The following is a 22,660-nucleotide window of genomic DNA, read 5'->3' on the forward strand; positions in this document are numbered from 1 at the left end:
GAAAGCAATACATTTGGCACTAGTTTGGTGCCAAATCCACTCCAATATTTTGTCATAATTTTCAGACTAAATTTTCAAACTTCCAGTGCACAGTATGGAGGTCCAGGGCTGCCCAGTTGACAAGACCCCAAAGGAAAGCAGAGAAATACATTTGGCACCAGCTTGGCTGCAGGAGTTGCTGGAAGAAGGTGTACAAGATGCCATCCAATCATCTTAGAGACTCCACTCCAGGTTTGTGTAGGATTTACTCCTTAGCCCTTTCTTCTCCCAAAGATATCCTGAAAGGCAGCAGAGGTTTAGGATCAGAGTTTTCCTTCTCCTAGATGGGCTCCCTTCCCAGGTTGACAAGCACCATCTGCCCCACACTTCCCTCTACAGCACAGGCAGTAGCCACCTTCTTGACCACTATTGGTCTCATTTGCTCAATCCACCAGAGCCTGTCTTCTATAGCATGGGAAGTCCTAACTCACCAAGGGTTTGAGATCCATTCACTACCCTCACCTGGTTTAGCCAACCAGTTGAAGCCAATTCCTGGGGTATGGCTGCTGTCGCATGTTGACAGCTTCTAGGAGCCACAGGTGAGAGCTGAGTGCAGGGTGGGGTCCAAAGGTGAGCAATGTACCCCAGAAGGAGCATTACATGTCCCCCACTAAAGGTACTATCCCTCCCCTAACACCCCATACACCCTACAATTAACCCTAGCTCTTTTTAAAAAAACTAAAAAACAATTGCCAATAAGTACCTGAAGCAGCATAGTGATGAGGTCTGATGGACCTTACTCAACAAGGCATTCCATAGGGTAGGTGCCACAACAGAAAAGAACCTAGCCCTAGTTGACACAAGTCTCACCTCCCAAGGCTGAGAGGTTTGGGGGAGCTTCTTGGAATATAGAATTTTGGCCTGCAGGATTAAAAAGATGAGCCACAGCCCAGCAAGGAAAATCTGTATATAAAAGCTGCTTCCACAAGCAGATTCCCCTGCTGTTTTTATAACACGTTTCAATCAAATGCCAACACAATCTCCATTTGCACAGCACTGATTAGACAGAACCCAAGCCTTATCACAACCTTTCTGCATGCAACCATCTCTGGATGGGACTGTTTTGTTTTTGGTAGTATCCATAAAGCAGAAATAAGATGGATTGGGTCTCTTTCGGAAAGTTCAGTCTTCAGTTTGATCCAGTTGCTTCATCTCATCTTTGCTGGGTAATGGGTCATTGATCTTCTCTGGCATGATAGAAAAGTGTAAATTCTAAATATATCTCTGCAGTTGAGCAGAAACCACTGAGGGAAACAAGGGCCATTGCTTTATGAGAATATAAAAAATAAACAGACAGTAAGGAAAATGTTATGAGAGAGATTGACCAACTATAATAGGATCAGACACCTTCACTTTAAAACAACTCCCAAGTGCATGAACAAATGTCAGGGGGAGAGAACATCTGTATTAAGGCCCACAAAGTAGTAATAATATGCTCATAAATCAAAATTCTGTGAGCCATAACACCTAAGGGAGAAAGCAGACATGGACGTTCCCCACGTCTGTGTGCTCGGATTGGTGCTTTTTAACTTGTTTGTAAATCATCCAGGAGTGAAGCCAGTTTGCTGAGAACATCAAATTGTTCAGGGTTGTAAAAACAAAAGGGGATTATGAGCAGCTGCAAAAGCATCTCCCCAAACTGGGTGAATGGGCATAATGGAAGGCTGTATGCTTCAGCAAAATGGGCCAGAATGAGCCAGCAAAACTGCCTACTACATTAACTTTTCAGACAATGTGGAGGGGCTAGTTACTAGCTGCCCCTCCTCATTGTCTGTATGCAACTAGATCCTGGTACCATTTACTTATAGGTGATAAGTAGTGATGGGATTTTTCTTGTTCTGGAATATACACACACCCAGAGTAGCCCACAAGACAAGGCTGCTGCAAGATGGACTGGTTGCTAATCAGCACCACGGAGAGCTCCTAGAGAGTAACGTTTCTCGACAAGGACTGGAAATGAACTTTTTCCTTTTGAGCCCTTGGCTGCATACATTTAAATCACATATCCCACTTCACTTTTAATGTATGCTGTGTACACAGGCTCCGTCTACCTCAATGCCATATCTCCTAGACTCCACTCCCTTGTGGAAAAGTAGAGACTGGCACTTCTGTGTTTCATGGCTTCCCGCCTTTCGTAATGTGGGGTCCTCAGGTCTAGACGAAGGTGTGTGTGATGATGAGACTTGGTCTTATGGTATGTGGTTCAATGAGCACTAGAATCAGGCTCAAAGCCAGGAACCACAGCCTGTAACTTGGTGTGCTAGCTATTGCTGAACCCCAGGGTAGTGGTGTCTGTCTTCTTCAATGTCCACTCCAAATCATTCGCACACCACCCCTGAAAAATGACCAGTTCTGCTTTTTTTGAAAGGAAGAAATGAGGCTAGCCAACTTTTAAAAAAAAACAACCAAGACATTTACCTTGATTTCTTTTCCTACAAAGGTATTCCTTTAAAAAAGCCAGTTCAGTGCTTCTAACCTCATAACCCACCCACCCCTATGATACGAACAATAGCTGCAATCACGATTGCTATCATTATTCCTCCAAGCTCTATCAGTAATCTAACATAATGCTTAGCTAACACACTGGTCAAAAGGTTAGCCGTAAAGAAATATAAGAAGCTTTGGGTATTAATTATTCATCAGTCCAAACAAAAGGGAAGTTGCAGCGAGTCTTAAGAACCTACACAGTGAAGTACAGCTATAAATCAAGTTCTATTAACAATTATCCCAATGTATTTTCTCCCTTGGACTATTACGTTTCCCACACCATCACCCCGCCCCCTGGTCTTTTAAAACCAATTGAAAATTACAATAATGTCAATACTGTCAGTTGTGCACAACCCACATACAATGCCTTGTCCATCAAAGGTATGATTTTTAAATAAATTATTAATAAGTGCACTTGGCTGTTCTATTGTTCCTTTCATCTGTGGCTTGTAAAGTGCCTTTCAATCATGAGTCTTACACCACTGGAGCACCTTGAAGACCAGGCTACCTGCTGCAGCAGCCTTTTATTAGGCATTGTAAATATGGCACACACACAGCACACCCCAGGTAATAGGGTGGGGAGAGAAAGTATAAATAAAATGCTTAAAGCAGAGGCAGGCGGTATATGCCCTACAGGCCACGTCTGGTTTCTTTAAATCTCATTCTAGCCCTCTGTAAATCTCTCCCCAGTGCTCCTGCATCAGGGAAGGTTAGTACCTTATGGAAGCCTAATAAATGTGCACAAACAGAGCCACCCACCCTGGTAGGTTGGGTACCACAAGTGAGCTTATTTGAGGCCTAAAGTAGACCCAGACCCCTTTATTGACTTCAGTCAAACTCCCTTGCCAGGTATTATCCACCAAGATAGATCCAGCAGATAACAAAGACTTCTTTAGGTGGAGCTTTTGAAGCTCCCTTGATGGAGGTAGCTGTGCATCCAGTTGCAAGCCTGCCTTGTGAGGGCAAGGTTTTGAGATGTGTATTGGCTCCTCAATGACATGGATTATCTAGATCACATGGGGGGGGACCTGTGGCCCTTTGGGTGTTAATTCCCATCATTTCCAATTCATATGACAAGTGGTGAGAGATGGCACAGGTTGTAGTCCAACAACATCTAGAAAGCTATAGGTTTTCCTTCTCTAATCTAGATTCATTTCAATCTAACTTCTGACCTGCGTTTGAAATTGAAACCATCCTGGTCACCCAGTTGGATGGCCTGTGCAAGGAGCACAATCTATTATACTTCTCCTATACATCTCAACAATTGACAATATAATCATTTCTGGTACCATCAATTTGGGCTAGGTTGAGTTCTGGGATACCATACTCAAAGTGATCATTTTAACTTTTAACCCTTAAATACCAAGATAGCTTTGGAATGAGGTTCTTGAAGTACTACCTTCTGCCATATGAACCTTCCTAAGAATTGAGAACAGGATCTGATTTCCTAATCTAGTGTTCTCATAGTCAGAGGAGAGGTGGGGAATGCCTGTGTGCCCAAAAAGGAGCCAATGGGCCATAGAACGCCCAAAATGGCATCCCAGACGGATTACCTATATGTGATGTGCATCATATGAGGATCCTTAATCCAGGATAGACCCTGATGAAGTGAGCAGTCAGCAATCAGCTGATTCAATATGTATACCCAACACCTATGGCAAAACCTATTGACATCTGTATTCAATAAAGTTGTGGCCATTTTGATCACAATATATTGTCATGTTGTTTGTATTGTTTTCTGTGCCCCCTTCCCAGCAGCCTGGGCTCACAAAAACCATTTTATTCATTCGGGATTTCAACCGATTCTGTGCCAATGCACCAAAAATTTTCTGTTCTCAGTTGTACCATTTCTGTGTTACACATTTTTGTTGCAGTTTTAATCTGCAGCTTTCATTTTTTATTGTTGTTAATTATTTGTTGTTAAACTGATGTTTTTATTTTATCATTAGACACTGGAAATGGGTCTAAATATTTAAAATAAATTTCTGTATTTATAAAACCAAATTTGCATTGAAGCAGGTATCTACCGATTGAGGAATGGAAACCCACAATGATTAAGTGATTAACAGCACAGCTCTATGCATGTCTACTCAGAAGTAAGTCCCACTTCTGGGACTTTAATGAGGATTAATTCTAGGTGACTACAGGAGTGCAACCTAAGATTACAATCCTTTATACTCTTACCTGGGAATAAGTCCTATTGAACTCTGTGGGTCTTACTTCTGGGTAGACATGCATGTAGGTGTTTTGTCCTAAATTGAATAGGATGTGCTTGGCAAGTTGAAAGCATATCACTTGGCTCCTTATTCCAATGAATGTTTCCCCTCATTTTGAAACATATTAAACATGTAGCAGACTTCTCACCTCACCTGGATGCATGGAAAAATTAGGTCACTCACTGCTCTATGCTTAATTGGAAGTCACCCTTTTAGTCATCCCTTTATGAAAATACTATTCAAGGTCTGTTTACTTCTAGCCTTTTTTGTTTAAGCTGCATTACCTTCCTTCATTGCACATTGATTTATAATACACCCATCAGCCTAGCAGATTAGTGCAAATTAAATTTCACACTAACCTGCCTAAGACTGTGAGGGCTCCATTAGGCTTTAGGTGGCTCAGATAATTATAATAAAATATTTCCATGTTAATCACATAAATGTATGAATATAGTGGTGTCATTCTGTGAGCAGTATTAGGGACATTTAATAAATATAGCTCAGTGGGCATTGGTAAAGATGAAATGGTGTACTGCTATACCATTTGGAACAAATGAAAATGGGAAGGGTCTTCCCAGATTTCATCCAGCACCAGCAATAGCACTGTCTCACAAGGAAATAGACTGCCTTCAACAGCATTATTAACTATTTGGCCCTTTCACCTACTCCCATTAAATTGTTGATTTCTCTTTCACAATCTTTCTCCTCCTTATTCCTCAGTATCTATTGTACTTAGACTGCAATCCATAAACTACTTGCTCTCAAATACTTCTTGAGTAGTCACATGTTGTTAAATGGGATGTCACAGTGACTGGTCTGAAGAAGTGGCTTTTTACTGATTGTAGACTGAGGCTGTCTTTTTTCCCTTCTGCATGGAACACACCAAATGTTCCACTATCTCATGAACACACACCCCCTCAGTTGTTTTCACCATTGCAGAATCATTTTGCTTATCAAGACACAAAAAAAGGAGAAACCCCTTAGAAAAAAGCACAGCTCAGAGATCATCTATATAGCAGGCATCATCATCAAATGCTTTGCAAAATCAGCTACTATTTGGATATGCATATTGAGCACAAAGCTGCATTTCCAAGGTATACAGGGATGCACAAAGCAGAACAATACTGAAGGGCAAGGTTAATAACTTGAACTTCTACAAATGGAGTACTGTAAAGAAACTTTAAAATTGATATATATTTGAACATCACAAGCCTAAAGCTATGCATAGCTGCTGGGATGTAGGATTGCATGTGTTAGCATTATTACAACAGCATGCTGCATGAGGTAAGTAAGGAAAGTCTGTCCTATTATGCTTTATGCTATTTCAAATAATATACCAAAAGTTTATAATGACCACACCAGCTATGCACGTTTGCAGTGATGCAGGTGATATTTCAGCTATCAGTTGTTACATGAATGGCATTGCGCCTTGTTCTTATTTTGATAATTAAAAAGAAAATACAACAAATGAAAGAGACAGAAGCAGCTCTCCTGAATTGTGCTTGTGATTATGAAACTAGGAGTGGCCCTGCTGTGCAACAGTGAAGCAACCTGCTTCAGGTGTTACCATGATAGGAGTGTAGACAAAAACAAGAACTGGTGTCTGAAGGGTGCAGTAAGATTATTATTATTTTAATGGTATTAGCCTCAAAGGTGGGAAGGTGTATGATCTTGTGAGAGGATAAGAAACTGAAGTGTGAGCTCATATTCCTGTTAAGAATTTATCAAAGATTTAGCTTTTAGTAATAAATAATGGTTGGGTTTTTTCCTTCTATGTACAGTAAAGGTTCTACTGCTGGAGCCAGTGCAACGAGAGGTGATTCATGGTGCAACATCAATATCAATAATATTTATATTCTGCTAAAGGCCAGGCCACTAGTCAAAATGAGATATTATATGACACTTTCTTCTTGTACATATAATAAAAAGTCCCTACTTTATTTCTCCAACACCTTTAATGTAATTTGTTATAGCTTTTCTGCAATCACTACAGCTGCTGTATAAGCATTATCTATTACAAGATTAACCTACTCAGCTAGAACTGAATGCATATGCTGATATATTAATGAGATTTAGATAGCTTTTTTTTGCCCAATGTAGAAAAGTAGGTTAAAATGGACAAATCATACATGTGGACCAGATTAAAACTATAGATACATTTTCTTAAATTAAGTCAAATGGGTGACTTAAAGTGGAATCCTATACATACAGTATACTCTCAGAATTAAGCCCTATTGAGTTTGATGGAGACAGGTATATAGCTTAGGGTGATTAACCTTTATTCTCTTAAAAACTGCATGCTGATAGTGGGACTGAAACCATTCCACCCACCTCTCCTGCTGACCCATTAGTTTTTGCTCTGTGCCACCCTTTTCTCTGTTTTTCTGCCATCCCCTAGCTATTTTTCACCTCCTTTTCACCCTCATGAAATTAAGACAAGGTCTGTACTGGGGTGCAGGTCTCCCACCACTGGAATATACAAAAGTGTAACCTTTACAACACAGGGCAATCAGCATTTACTCCTTCAGCTAATAGTGTTAGCACTAATTTTCTTTGTGATTCAAGGACCCGCCACCTGCTTGAGGATAAGAAAGACACATAGACACAGTATATTAGGTTAATGGGCTAAAAAGGGCCACAACTTTATTGATTACAGCATGTGTGGGGTATTGGCTTAGGCATTGGATAAAACAACAGAGCCTGACTCCATCCCCCCAGGGAGGGGTGAGTCTAACAAGGGTTAACCACCAGTGGAAGGAGCCTGTTGATGCAAATACAACTGAAAGCTCCCCCTGATGTCACTGGGGGTCGTGCCATGGCCCTAGCCACCAGCAAGGGCATCGGACAGGATCCACGACCACCGGATTCCTTTACCGGAATACCCATAAAATGGAAGGGTAGGCGATGGCCACACCCTGCCCTCCAACACACAATCATATTCCAATGCCTAACCGCCAGAATATACAAAAGTGTAACCTTTACAACACAGGGCAGTCAGCATTTACTCCTTCAGCTAATAGTGTTAGCACTAATTTTCTTTAGCATCTCTGCCAAAACTCTGCTATATATTTTTCTCCCCAGATTCTTCTACAAGATTCACTTGCATTCAGTACAAACACATTACTTTCCTGAATACTTATTGAACTGTTGTGAGCCTTTAGTTCTGTCTCCTCATTCACAACAAAGAAGAATGATGAAACACAAAATATCTAACATATTTGGCTTGCATGGAAAGTCTTCAGCAAAGACCCTCATAATTATGAGGCTACAACCAAAGAAGGCCTTCCTCCATCCCCTAACACAGTGGTTTTCTACCAGTGTGCCATGGTATCCTGGGATGACTTGAATGGTGGTCAGGGGCGTTGCAAGTGAAACCAGCCTCCACCCCTCCATCCTTTCCTCCCTCTCGTGTCTCTGCCTCTAGAGGCTTTGCAGCTGTTTGTTGCAGTGGCCCTAGTTACAAGCTCTCCAGGTGACTGGTACCTCAGCCAGCCAGGGAATGCTGGTTGCCAGGAGCTGGGGTCACCTTGGAGTAAGCAAGCAAGTGGGTGATGACTCCCAAGGAGAGAGGAGGGAAGAGGATGCTGAAGGAACCCTCCACAAGCGAGGGTGTCCCAAAAGGGGTGAGGGACTGATGGCTTGGCAGGCAAGGGATGACATAACTGAGCTCCTGAGACTCACAGTTTGTTTCCTCACTAGAGAACCACAGAAATAATGTAGTTGGTCAAGGGAGCTGTAGACTCAAAAAGGCTGAAAACCTCTGCCCTAACACATTGTCACTGAAGGAAGCTAGAGAAGAACTTTAGCTGTCTATCTTTAATAAGAACCGGAAACCAACAGGAAATTCCTGATTACATTCAGATATGACCTAGTCCATGGTCACCTAGCAAAAAGATTATATAATACACACATTATTTAACGCATACCTACATATATATCACATACAGATCTTACGTTTTGTATGATGGAGACTCGGAGCAGGGTTTACCCAGAAGATCTAAATTGTAGGGTGGCGCTCCTTACAGGAGAGGTGTTTTCTCTTGTAACAAGGATTGTGATGTAATGGGGCACTTATGCACTGCAACCATAACCACACTTGTTAGGGAGGAAACCCCCCCCCTTCCTTTCCAGTCAACTTTCTGTAGGATTGGACTGTTAGTTAATTATGTTTTGGCACCCAGGGGAGTAAATTGTGTTTTTAAGCGTATATTTGAAAACCTTCCATTCTAGTTCACTGTGATCTATTTGCAGACACCATTTCCTCAAGGAATCTATAAACTGAATACATGCAATGTTTTATGCTGTGACTCTCACAGACAACGGAGTTGCTTATCATTTTGAGTTACCGTTGAACATTAAAACATTATTTATCTTTTTGTTGCTGTTGAGGAAAATCAATGTGAATGCAGTGCCACAGTCCTATTTTTTATAAGTGCAGAAGTACTATGGAAGCTCCTTAGTGCTACATAAATATAATTATGAAAGGTGGAGTTTTCAGTTTTTCTTTCATTTTACCCACTAAAGGCTGCCTTTGTACAGTTCTTTCTAGATTCAGTGAGGTGCAATATGAGTGATAGATGATTGCCTGGGTATTTATTATTCAGTTAGAAGAATGTTGGGAAAGGAAAATATTTCCCACTTTCAGGGTACCACAAACAGTAGTTTAAGGTAGTTAGGGAGAGAGGGAGAGCTTGTTGCAGAAAATCATTTTAGCCTGAATTTCTTATACCCATGCAGCCCTGAGCCTGCAATTTCACTGTGTGAAGAGATGCTCTGTGTGTCTGGGCTGTAACTGAATGGAGAACTCAAATTCAGGTTGCAGTTTCGGCCAAAATCTTTAAATGCTCGGATCAGAGCAATATGTGGGCAAAACATAGTTCAAAGGCACAGCTGGTGCTACGTATGTCTACACAAACAAATATGTTGAAAATAATAATAATAATAATAATAATACCCCTCGGATCGGGCTGGGCCTCCCCAGCCACTCTGGGGAGCTTCCAACAGAATATTAAAAACACAATAAAACATCAAACATTAAAAGCTTCCCTAAACAGGGCTGCCTTTAGATGTCTTCTAAAAGTCAGATAGTTGTTTATTTCCTTGACATCTGATGAGAGAGTGTTCCACAGGGCAGACACCACTACCAAGAAGGCTCTTTCCCTGGTTCCCTGTAACCTCACTTCTCGCAGGAAGGGAACTGCCAGAAGGCCCTCGGTGCTGGACCTCAGTGGCTGGGCTGAACGTTGGGGGTGGAGATGCTCCTTTAGGTACACTGAAACCCTGCAACCCTGTTATAAGGGAAAGGGATGTGCACAACTCATCACAGCGGGTGGTTCCAGTTCTTATACTGGGCAAGCAACTTAGCACTTCTCCCAGATGGGTTCACCATCTCTGTGTTGATGTCTCCTTGACCTGCCTCCTCAGAGGTGGGCGGGACAGACAAGGTAACAACCCCACAGCTGAAGAAGTGGAACTGCACATGGTTTCTGTTACTCTGGAGGTAGAGTTAGTGGCACAATAGGCAAAATGGATGAGCTAGAACCAGCCTCCAACAGCTCTGGAGACCAAGGCAGAGCTGTAGGGACTCATGGGGTAATGGAATCCTTTGGGAGGAAGGGCAGGATATAAAATTTAATAAATAAATAAAATAAACTCATTTTCACCTCTCACTTTCATGGCTCAGCTCTTGATCACTGGCCAATGCCACCCTGGTAAAAGAAACCTGGTGAAGGCATTTTCTGGTGGGATTTGTTCAGAACTATGCAGAAGCATAATTTAAATTTACCTTTTGACCAGTATTTCCAATGTATTTAAGAAACTGGCTAACGTAGTAACTTTTCTTTGGCATATAGTGCCAGCACACATTGCTGGGTTTTTCCACCATCTACGTGTTGTCATGGATCTAAGGCTCATCAATACTCCTTCAATAAATTTTATTCAGATTCTGATAATGCAATTAGCTGAGGTTTAAGCAAAAAAAACAAGTTGCTCTGTTTCACAAGAGATAAATGTCAAGGCTTGTGTAGAGTTGCTTGGCAACAGAAAGCTTGTGTATGAGGGTAGTTCTTATGTGTCCAAGAGTTCCACATCGTTGCCATAACTATATTGTCTCAGTCTGCAGTTAGAAAGGCAAGGCTGTGAAAGGCAGGAGCAGTTAAAAGCTAGATGAGCACCTCATGTCTGCCAAGAGAAGCGCAGAAGCACAATAATGTTGTGGTAAAACTGCAATGTTTTATTGCATTATACATATCACAAAAAACAACAGCAATTGCTCACTATTGGTTATTAAAGGTAACTTACATAAAATGCAATAAAACAACATAGTTAAGATAGACAATGAACAATCAAAACCAGAATACTTTCAGCAGCAAAACTAGTGATTCAGAGATGCCCATACACACACACATCAAGTCAGCCCTGGAAGTCATCCAAAATAGGAAGATCTTAGAGCCTTTCTGGAATGCCACAAGGGCAGAGTTAGTCATTTGACCTTCTTAGGGAAGTTGTAGTAGTAAAATTATTGCTCTTAGCTATTGATGAATATGACTTCATATAACTTAATGATTTCATTCTGAACATGGGCAGATAAAACCATATTTAAATCAATGGGTCACTATCACTTGGGACAACCCAAGCAGAATGGAATGGACAATACAGTATCTAAAAGCTGCTGAAGGACCTAACAGAATAAACACAGAGATGTTTCACATCTATGGAAACATTTATAATCTGGGCCATTAACACTGCCTAAGTCAGTGTTGCAAGAACAAAAGCAGGGATCATTCTGTTAATAATCTAAGGGTTAATTCTATTGACAGTCAGCTAATGAAGAGGGAGATGGAGATGTTGCCTAGCAACGAGCCAGTGTGACATGAACCTTGCTGAGGCAACTTGAACTCTCATGGGCTATGTTGTTGTCGCCATGCTTTCAACAAGGCCTAGAAGAAAGACAAACTCCCCAGTGTTTATTTCTGCTAATATTTTATACTGTCTTGTTCAGTTTCCCTCAGTAAAGTATTGTCAGTTTCTTTTTTCTGTGGACTCTGTCTGTGTTATTCACATCACCATGCTAACATTCAAAGCTCATATTGAAATGGTTCTAGGTTGACTGTGTCATCAAAAAAATCATTGAGGTTGTTCAACCTGCATGATACCTATAAATATCACACCCTGGAAGGCAAGATATGAAAAAGAAAGAAAGACCTCTACTCCCTCATTCAGTGCTAAAGTCTCAGACAGAATAATTATGCCAAATATTCATTGAAAACCTGATATGTTGGATATCCTTTCCCTCTACCTCACCAGCCAAAAAGACCCTCAAACAAATGTTTTCTGCTGCAGGAGGGAGGGGTCCTGAACTATAGTAGTTAACTTTTGGTATGTATGTGCAAAGCTGCTGATTGCTATCCAACATTTTCAACCCAATGTCTTGCTTTTCCGTGATAACTGAGCACATGGAAAACTGGATGAGGGAAATACATTGCATAGAACACTCTGGAAAATGTCGGCTATAATTTAAAAAACTGTTTTGCTTCTTTTCATCAGGCTTTGTCCATGCATGTGCAACAGGTATATGGAGTTATGCATGACTAGTTGTGCTTGCTATGTCAGAGAATGTGCGTATTAATTCACATCAGAATGCCTATCAAAACATGCATCCATCAAGACGAATGAAATCCTGGCATAAATCTACACTTGGATGAGCATCTAAGCTACTATTTTTCTACCTAACTTGTACAACAGGTACTGATTATTTATACCCCCTGATGCGTAGTGACCTGAACAGAATCAGACATGTTGAAAGCTTGTGGCAATTGTACTAGTGGAACAAGATCTATGTTGAATATTGAACCTAGAAGAATACAGTGGCATCCATGCTTCCATCACCCTTGCTTCCTTAATTAGTACTTTTAGTGAACGTGCCTTATGGTGGCAGAACTAATAACAGAATGAATATTTGGTTTTTTAAAATGTTTTCATATGCTATGGTAACTTACGGTGTTCTTTTTCATTCTCATATCTTGCCATGCAAATATGGTATGGAAAAGTTGACATTAATGCGTACAGGGGAAAATGATAAATTGGGCCAGTCTTACTACTCACTCGTACAATGACAATCTCACATTTCATGCAAGTGTTTTCCCCCCATGGAAAGAAAATGAAGAATTATTGTTTGGAAACAAAGAGGTAAGGTGCCATTGAATAAAAGCTTACAAAGACCAAGCTGTCAGGTGATACCTGCAGTCAGCAGCATGACTATTTGACTTGAACATGGGGCCAAAGAGCACCAGGGAACACTAACTCATCCGAACATCTTTCGTGGCCATTGGGGCATAATTGTTTTTGTTGGTTACTGTATATTTTTGTGTCTTTATATTGTAAACCACTCCATGATCCACGGATGAGGTGTGGTAGATAAATTTTATAAATAATAATAATTAGGCAAAGGGATATTTTAGCCTCTCTTGGCCAATCTTTGTGCAGCTCATCTAGCCCCACAGAGCTACTACTTTTCCTGCTGCCCAGCTGTTAACAGAGAAGGGCCAGTGTTCTTTACTGGGTCACAGCCATAGGAAAAGTTAGAACTTCTATGCCTCATCAATCCTACTTTAGATAAGATTTCTATTAGTAGCGTGCGGACAGTCATTTGTCAAATATCATGATTACAAGGTTGTGCAGACCAGCAATCCCAGTGAAATGCATGTGTGTTTGCTGAATATGTGCATGTTCATGGCCTTGACCATCACTGACCACAACCACTGACATGTAGTCCTCAACCACATACCCTCTAACATTTCTCCAATGAAAATAATAATAATAATAATAATAATAATAATAATAATAATAATAATAATAATATCCCACCCAACCACTCTTGGTGGCTTCCAACACATATAAAAACATAATAAAACATTAAACATTTTTTAAAAACTTCCTTATATAGATGTCTAAAGGTTGTATAGTTACTTATCTCCTTGGCTCAGAGCTCACATAATTCCATACCCTTCAACATTTCTCCAGTGAAAATAGGTCCATCCTAAGGAGAAGCAGGACATTCTGTGATCAAATCAGAAACTGGCTTCTGTGAATCCAGAACTGTCCCTGGCAAATACATGGACATCTGGAGGGTCTTCAACCATATACCCACCACTACATATGACCCTAGAGGGCAAAAAACTATGCACCCATTTTTGAGCATTAAAAATCAGTTCCTTTTCAGATCTTTAAGAGTTGCTATTTTTCCCTATGATTACTATGTACATTTAAACAAGTATTTGTGTATGTGTTTTGTTTTTTTAAAAAAACATAAAACATTGTTGTATAAGGGAAGCCCCCTTGTACCTTCAATGACTACTGCTGATTCTGAACTACCTGCAAATTCTTCTGTGACCTTTTAACTCTTGCCTGGGCAACAGGCCAGCTCTGTTCTTGTAACTCTCAGTAATGACTCAGGGTTGCTGTTGCTCAATTTGCCTTCCTACTCCAAGCCTGACTGCCTCTTTCCGTCCAGCAACTCTGATTCTCCTGCACCAACTGAGTGCAACTGATACCTTTGCCTCATCAAGCAGAAAGCCTGATTCCACTAGCAAAAGTCATAGAAGTAAAAATTTGATGCACACGTAAGTCTATTTTTGGCAAAGTTCTCTGCATACCCAATATATTCCAAGCCAATATCCCTTGCAGAGTGAAAGGTCTTTTCTGAGTTCACAAAGATCCCAACAAAATCTTTACGGGGTTTAAGAGTAATGTATTTCATGCCAGATATTTCAAGAATACCATTCCTGAGGGCAGAGCAACACACAGAAACCTGCTTGTTTTTCTTCCTCCTTTCATCAAGAGAATCCGCAACTGGAGGCAGGGATCAATTTTGGCTGTAGTATCAATAAGACATTAATTGATAAGCATGCAAGGTCAGATATAAATAATGCCTCTCTTAAATATCCACATAGACCTGCCATCCATTTAGAAGAGCATGATATTCTATTTACAATCAGCAGATTCTCATTGTGTAGTTCCTACCACAGCATTTAAACTACAGACGAGGAGCTGTTTCTTTGAATGAATTCCCAGCATGCACATGCATGCACACACACACTGTCCCTGCACATTTAAAACTAGTAGTGTCAGGGAAGCATTATAGGCTAGATTTTCCCTGGTGTTCTAATTTTCTATTGGTGGAATTCAATGTAGTGCTAAGGAGATCGGGGGGGGGGGGAGAGAGAGGAAGAGAATAGCCCCACAGAGCTATCCTTGCCCTGACTTCTGCTAGCAGGACAAGTTAACTGAATCCATCCCTATATGTTGGATGAGTTCAGGGATGCACTCAAATATATGTGTCATGAGTCCCGAGGAATCATCCTGGAAGGACTGGTCAGATGAAGGTGAGAGGTAGGAAGATCTGCAATGAAGCCATCCCCACTCCACTCCTTTATAACAAGAGTCCAGGTTGGATCAACATCTCAGCTTGTTTAGACATTCTATGTGCCTGCTGTGGCAGTGACCCTTGCCTAGCTTATGTACCATACTGATCTGATTAAAGCTAGTAGCAGAAAACAAGATTTGAGTCCTTCATCTAGAAAGAGCCAGGGCAACATGCATCCTTGCCAGCAGACTGATGTGATCCAGTCCTCTTACATAGAGGAGTCTGCTGGAGCCAGCCCAATATATTTCATTGCTTGAGGAAAAGGACCAGATACGAGTGCTCATCCAACCTCCCATTACTCGCCCAGTTCTACATACAGGAGCTGCTCAGACTCGCAATTGAACCTTACTTCAACATTGGGGACAGGACAGTGCTGTGAGTCCCTCAATTCCAACTGGTTTAGGGCTGGAACGGACTGTTACTGTCAGATGAGTCAGAAGAGAGCACAGAGCACTCCACTGGCAGGGAATGGGCTAAGAGGGAGGATGTTACCCCTACTCTGTTGCATTTAGAAGCCAGGGAAGGGAGGAAGCACCAGTGGCTCCGTCAAGCTGCTTGCACAGAGCAGAAGATTGCCTAGCAACAGGGGAAGATGTCGACCTGCCAGGAGGGGAGACTGTACAGCTGGAGGAGGCTGGACAGCTAGCGCACACCTCCAAGCACACCAATCTCATTGGGAAAGAGAGAGCTCTTTTGAGTGTACCACGTCTTCCCTCCGAAGCTGATGGGAGGGACATGACCAGTTGTTGAGGCAACTTCACAACTTTAGTCTCTTCTTGGACCCACTGATATCATTCTTCACCTCTTAGTTGCACCATTTGCTATCTGTGCTTTTAGTCTGACCAAAATCACTGGAAGCATTGATTAAAGCTTTCTTTTTTACACACACGTAGGAGCCTCTGACATTGCTTCCGAGATGGAAGCCAGGACACATATAACTGAGGGCACTAACAAGCTTTGTGGGGTGTAGGGCAGGTCACATGGAACATACAACTCTGTCTTCCAACACTTCCCTCCCACTCCCAAGGGATGCAACTAGGGTGGTGTCCTGTGCCCAGGGCACCTGACTCAAGGGGGTGTCAAATCATGATTAATGTTAAATGTTTGCATACTGTAATAGACCTATATATATTATTTACAAAAATAAATTGTATTTATTCTAATAATGTATTAGGTGACACTATTGGTAAGGGACTGCAAGAAAAAATATAATGTGTAAAATTACTGATAGAATAATTATGTTTTTTTAATGTTGCTCCTTTACTTTCTATTGCAATGTTATAATGTAATTTAAATAAATATGTTTGGGGTTTTTTATCATGTTATTACAACTGTTGTTATTTTTTTATGTCACTACATACATGGTTGACTATGGGATGCATTTCATGTTGTTGGTCCTGGGTGCCAAAATAGCCACTTCCAACCCTGCTGGCTCCCTATCTCCTACCTAGCATTTGCTGCCTGGTGTGGCTGCTTCACACTGCCTAATGGTAGGCCCAGCAAAGAATCTTCTGTATGTGTGTATTGGCTGAGAAAAGAATAATAAAAGAAATCTACTTGGATGTACTAATTAGCTCTCTCTTTCTATGGGCTCAGCAAGATGCTCAAATTGTGGTTCATGAGCTCCCTTCAAGTGGGCCATGGAAAGGTTAAAAAAAAGTCAAGAATATTTGTATTTGTTTCTGCATTTGATTAGTTTGCTTTCTGACTCTCGTGGTTGGCCCAGTTTTGACCCAAACTGGGTTATCAAACTAGCCAACAAGACTTGGACTTGGGACCCATGATTTTATAATAAACTGCTAGTTCACTGTACTCATGTAAAATGTACAAATGGTCTGTCTTAGGACCTATGATTTTATAATACAATGCTGATTTTGATGGTGATGCCAGAGATGAAGAAAATAAACACTGTTAAAACATGAGTTTTGATTTGTTACTATTTGTAACTATTACTATTACTACTACTAAGTGGTTCACTGAAATCCTCAGAAACACTTTAGTGGAAGTACATGGTACATGGTACATGGTACATGGTACATGGTACATGGTACATGGTACATGGTACATGGTACATGATACAATACATTTATGCCAGGAAAGGACCAGCTTCAGTTCTCATTCTCAGCTTTTCCTGTGCCTAACTAGGTAACTACTGTGTTACAGTTTATCTTGTGCCCATCCAATTATGCTTAGTTTAGATGTGAATAAATGGTTATTGACCAAATCAATAGCCTTAGCAATGCTATACTACATGTATAATGGCTGTAAAAAAACCAACAACTGTTGTTTCTTTAGCCGCAAGAGAAGAATGGCTAGGCTAAATATCGAACTAAATTTGCCTCATTAGGTTATATTCAGATTAGAAGTGGATAGGAAAGGAAGTCCGTTTTTTAAAAAATGACTTCTATTTCCTCCCTCTATCTCAGATTAATTAGAATTTACCAGTAAAGGTACTTATTAAACATCACAATTAGGTTTTATAGCAACCATATTAAAGTTTATGAAGAAACTGAGCAGCTGTTCATTTCAATTTGCAATATATGAAGACTTAAATTTGCTTTTGTCGTCAAAGTAAGAAAATGAAATGAAGCCATGCATATACTATTTTCTCATATAAGGAGCTCCTCGACTAGCATATTTGTATATCATATGAATTCCTATTATTCTTAATATATATCCATATGTCACACTACAGTCTTATTCTGTATGTAGTAGTTCTAATGTTAGCATCAGGCTTTAAAGATTAACCAATCATACGAATTTGTTGATTCCACATAATCTACAGCATATCTGGGAAATGAGGTACATACAGTACCTGGCAAAACAGAAGACTGGAAATATAGCTGAAGAAATAGGGTGGTATTCTAACTATGTCATTGACATTGCAGACTCTGCAGTCTGGTTGATTTGATACCATTGGCCCTTAGCTTTCCTCTTGCCTGAAGGCATCAATCTCATCATAATGGAACAGAATTTGGTGACCATACTAGGAAGCCAAAAAGAAGCAGACATCTTTCAGTTATCACATTGTACTTTTATTTTATTCCTCATAATTTTGCAGTGTTTAGAATGCCTTAAATATCTCTTTCTTTCTTTCTTTCTTTCTCTCTCTCTCTCTCTCTCTCACACACACACTCACACACACACACACACACACACAAAACCCCACATAATTGACTTGGGTTTGGAATCTGAGATTTTAAACCAACTACAACACCAGGGATTTTTATATCCAGGTTCAACTACATTGACTTACTGAAGCAACAAGCAATCACTGAGGACTGTCTAACTGTAAAATACAGTGGCAAGTTTCCCATTTTGTTTTGAGTTTTCCATTGAGGTAAACTCATTGTTTTATGCATTTGAAGGCTAGTGCGATGGCAACTGGGGTGGAGATTAAACTTCTTCTACTTTTCTTTACTCCTGCACCCCTCAATTTGCTGCAGAGGGTACCTCAACTGTCTGGAGAAGATTTAGGGGCATGGGAGAGGGGCTACAGGGGGAGAAGAGGAAGGGAAAATCCTGCGTTTGCGAGCAGAAGTCTGTTGTGCAATATGACATCACTGGACGATACCCACAGGCACTTCCATTTTAGGAAAATGCAGGGTTCTTTTTTCATATTCTCAATGTGAAATAAGGCCAGAGAATTCCTAAAGCGCTTTCCATTAGTACTGTTCAAGCACTGTAATTTGGTCAAGCTAATGCTGATTTAATAGAAAATGAGATTATTTACAGATAGTTCTGAAATGTGGGCATGAGTGCAGATGTGCTGCTGTTGAGGAAAGGGAAATTTGTCCATTTGCAATCACATGTTTTAGAACGTTCATCTGATTTATTTATTTATTGCATAACTGATTGGTTTTTTTAAAGAATACATTTCATGAAGTCCAACTTAAGGACCTAGGCACTCTACATTTTGTAGTTCATAACTGCCTTTTAAAAATAAAATAAAAACCCTCTAACCCCGGGCAATGGGTTAGAATACAGGAGTTACAAAAGAGCACCTTCAACAGAGCCATAAACAGGCACTTAGAACTCCGAAAGATCATATCATTTCCTAGTGGACAGAGTGCTTAACTCCATTAGTGCCACAGTCTGATTAAATCACACCACATCACATTTTAAAAGCGTTTCAGCCAATTAAGTCAGCCCCACAGTGCTCAATTCATCTCTGCTTTTTCGAAGGCCATAAAGATGTTGGAAACAAATTTATGATCTGGCCTATAAGTGAGATGACTTATTATAATACAGCTACAGTTAAAGCAGTTTTGTGAAAATAAGAAGGGATGGGAAATATTATCTCAAATCAAACTTTGGTATGCGGCTTTTTAAATTATTTTTTGTATTTGTAAGTAACAGCCACTGATTCAGAAAATCTTTAATTGCACTTTTCAGAGGGTTTTTCTCAGTGCAGCAAGAAATCAGAGAGCCGAGAAAATCAACTAGCTGGAACAGAGTGAGGAGTGGAAAAAAATAAGCTAAATTCATTTTCAACCACCTGACCCCCATCACGAAAATTTCTCCTTGTAACATTAATAGATCACCTCACTGGTAATACCACCAAGTAGCAGAGGAATGGATAAATATGATCTCTGATGTAAAATCCATCTAGATCCATCTTGCTAGCACATTTCAAAAAGCATTTCAGATGATTAGGTTGTTCCATTCATTCCTACATATCTGGCATTGCACAGATGCTAAGAAAGGTACCAGGGAGAGTGCTGAAGGCTTTTAGCGATATCTGTATGATTCATCACGTGCACCTATGCAGCACAAAGTGTGCTATTTATCATCACATCCTTGACTGAAATGAAATATAGGGTCACTTACATTCAGCCCATGTCCAACCCAAAAAACAGCAGAGGGATGGAGGGGATTAAAAAACTGGCAATAGGAAATGTAAACTGTGTAAAATGAGGAAATCAGTGTGTACATGAAACAAATATGTCTAACTTATGTGAACTTTGGTTACGTATTTGAAACATAGCTCCTGACTCATGTGAAGAGATTATTTCAACCAATCACAAATACGTTCCTGATATGTTGTTGTTGTTGTTTAGTCGTTTAGTCGTGTCCGACTCTTCGTGACCCCATGGACCAGAGCATGCCAGGCATTCCTGTCTTCCACTGCCTCCCACAGTTTGGTCAGACTCATGTTTGTAGCTTCGAGAACACTATCCAACCATCGTTCCTGACATAGCAGCAATGAAATTCTGAGATCTTCTCACATCCATCTTTCCACATGCACCTCTTCATGTTCTCTCCATAATTTTCTGTTTGTTTCTTGTATCAACACAAGCCCTGCTGTTAGTTTTGGATCATCCACCAAGAACCGGTGGTGGTCCCCTTGGTCTTTTGAAATTATAGAGTCTCCATATTAATTTATTCCATCGGACTGAATTGTCTATTGTCACATTTCCTGCATATGTCCATTTTAACTTTACGGCCTTTGGCACTACAGCTGTACCTTTCTACATTTGTCATATACAATTATAAGTTTTTATATCTTTTAATGATATTCCCGCAGTATGAACAGAGACCTCTGTGTGAGCAAGAGTAGACAAGAGCCTGCTCTTCTTTTTCTTCTTCGGGGAAGAAATAGTACACATGACAAAGATCATAACGGGGGCTATCTCCATGGTAGAGAGGAAGTACTCACAAAGTTCCTCCACAATGTGATTTCAATACCACCTCCAGCTGACTATATGAATGGGGGCCAAAAAACAAGGACTTTGCCCCGTGTCTTTTGTATAAATTGAATAGAAACCTCCTGGTGCCCTTTTGACTCAGCAGGTGCCTCCGCTCATGGAAGATGCGGAGAAGCACCTCTAGCTGATTTCACTCTCCCTGCAGCCACCAGGAGTTCCTGAAAACTGGCTCCAGACAATTTGGAGCACCCTACACAAGGTGGTATGGAAGGGGCTGCAGGGGGAATTGCAAATTGACCCAAATCTCCTGCCCTCCCCTTCTGTTAGCAGAGGCATTTGCTGAATCCAAATCCTTTTCTGAGCATGAGGACACTATTTGGATTTTAACAATAATTAAGAGCAGTACATTTCCTGGCTATGCTTTAACTTGGTAATTAGCTGGGTTACTTGATGGGTGCTGTCAAGTCGTGGCCTGAAATCAAAAGAGCAAAGTGGCTTCCTGGAGCAAATTGAACTAACTTAGCAAAACAATAAATATGTGTATTGACAGGCAATGAGACGCTCCAGCCATTGTGGGGAAAGCAAAACTTTTCAATCCTGAACTCCGAGGATTAAAAATTATGGCCTGAAAAGAAGTAGGAAACACACACACAGAGTACATTCCAATAAAATAAAAAAAATTCCCCTTAATCTAGATTTTCAAGATAGCCTACAAAAGAGAACCATAAAACAAATATAAAACAGATCAAAAACATCACAAACAAAAGCAATTATCATATCAACAGTAAAAATACAAAAAGCATTAGATATAAAAGTAGTTAAAATCCTGGGCAATCTTTTTTTAAAAAAACAAAATGTCTAAAACGTGGGTCTCTGGGCAACCCAGTCACGTGGCAGCTTATAAATAATAGTAATTATTATGAAGAAAGCCTACAAAGCGGCAGGAATATTTAGAGAAGGACCTCTGGTGCCAGACTTAACAAACAGGTAGTTTCCTTTCTTAAAAAGGAAAGGAAAGGAAGAAAAGCTAACATTTTCAATGAATATATCTCCTTCACAGACACCTCTGTGATGATGATGATGACATTAAAATATCCTGTTCTTCTTCAATAAAAGAGGGGAAATGGAGACCATATTGTATCAAAGGTCTCTTTTTTGGAGATGCCCTTGATTAGTCGCCGATGGTATGTGAGGCATTCTGATAGAACAATGCTCCATATATTATTAACCCAACCCAAATATTATTAGCCCAAGTACATTCCATTTGAAATGCTTATTTTTTCAGTTTAGATTTTCTTTAAAAGGTCTTTTTTTTTTGGCACACTAAAAGTTATTCTGTTTCAGCAGTGAAGAGAAACCACATCATCATGTTATCAGCTCTGCTGCAGAACTTGTCATATCTAGGCATAATAGCTAATACATAAATAATACATTTACTTTCTAGCCACAACCAAAGCTACAAAATTTCAAGGCAAAGGCCTGCTTTATCCTAGTTAGGGTGGGTAAGGCTTGAACAGGTTAATATTCTTATCCTGAACATTTTTACTCAGTAATGCACCTGGTGAAGTAGACCTTTTCCCTGCGAAAGGTTGCAGCCATAGCTGTTGGTCTTTAAGGCATCACAAAGCTCTTGATTGTTTCTATCACGAAATCAGTATGAAATAATTGGACCTTGTGCATTAGTATTTTCATTTGTCATTGTTGCTGTCATATATATAAGCCTTTAAAAAGATCTGACTTGGAGGAACACAAGTTGCACAATATACCAATGTAATGTCTGAAGGTGCTTGGGTTCCTCTATTAGAATTATGAATTATAAAACCACTCTGCAGTTTTACCAGTTCTGT

At 40.3% G+C, this 22,660-nt stretch overlaps 1 long non-coding RNA gene across 1 annotated transcript in view; it reads right to left on the reverse strand.

Annotated features, from left to right (window-relative positions):
- Positions 1 to 22,660, reverse strand: part of LOC310686253 — a 39,334-nt gene that overhangs the window by 15,814 nt on the left and 860 nt on the right. The window lies entirely within an intron of this gene.

Source organism: Podarcis liolepis (genome assembly GCF_965112155.1).
Source record: "Podarcis liolepis genome assembly, chromosome: 9".
NCBI classification, from domain to species: domain Eukaryota; kingdom Metazoa; phylum Chordata; class Lepidosauria; order Squamata; family Lacertidae; genus Podarcis; species Podarcis liolepis.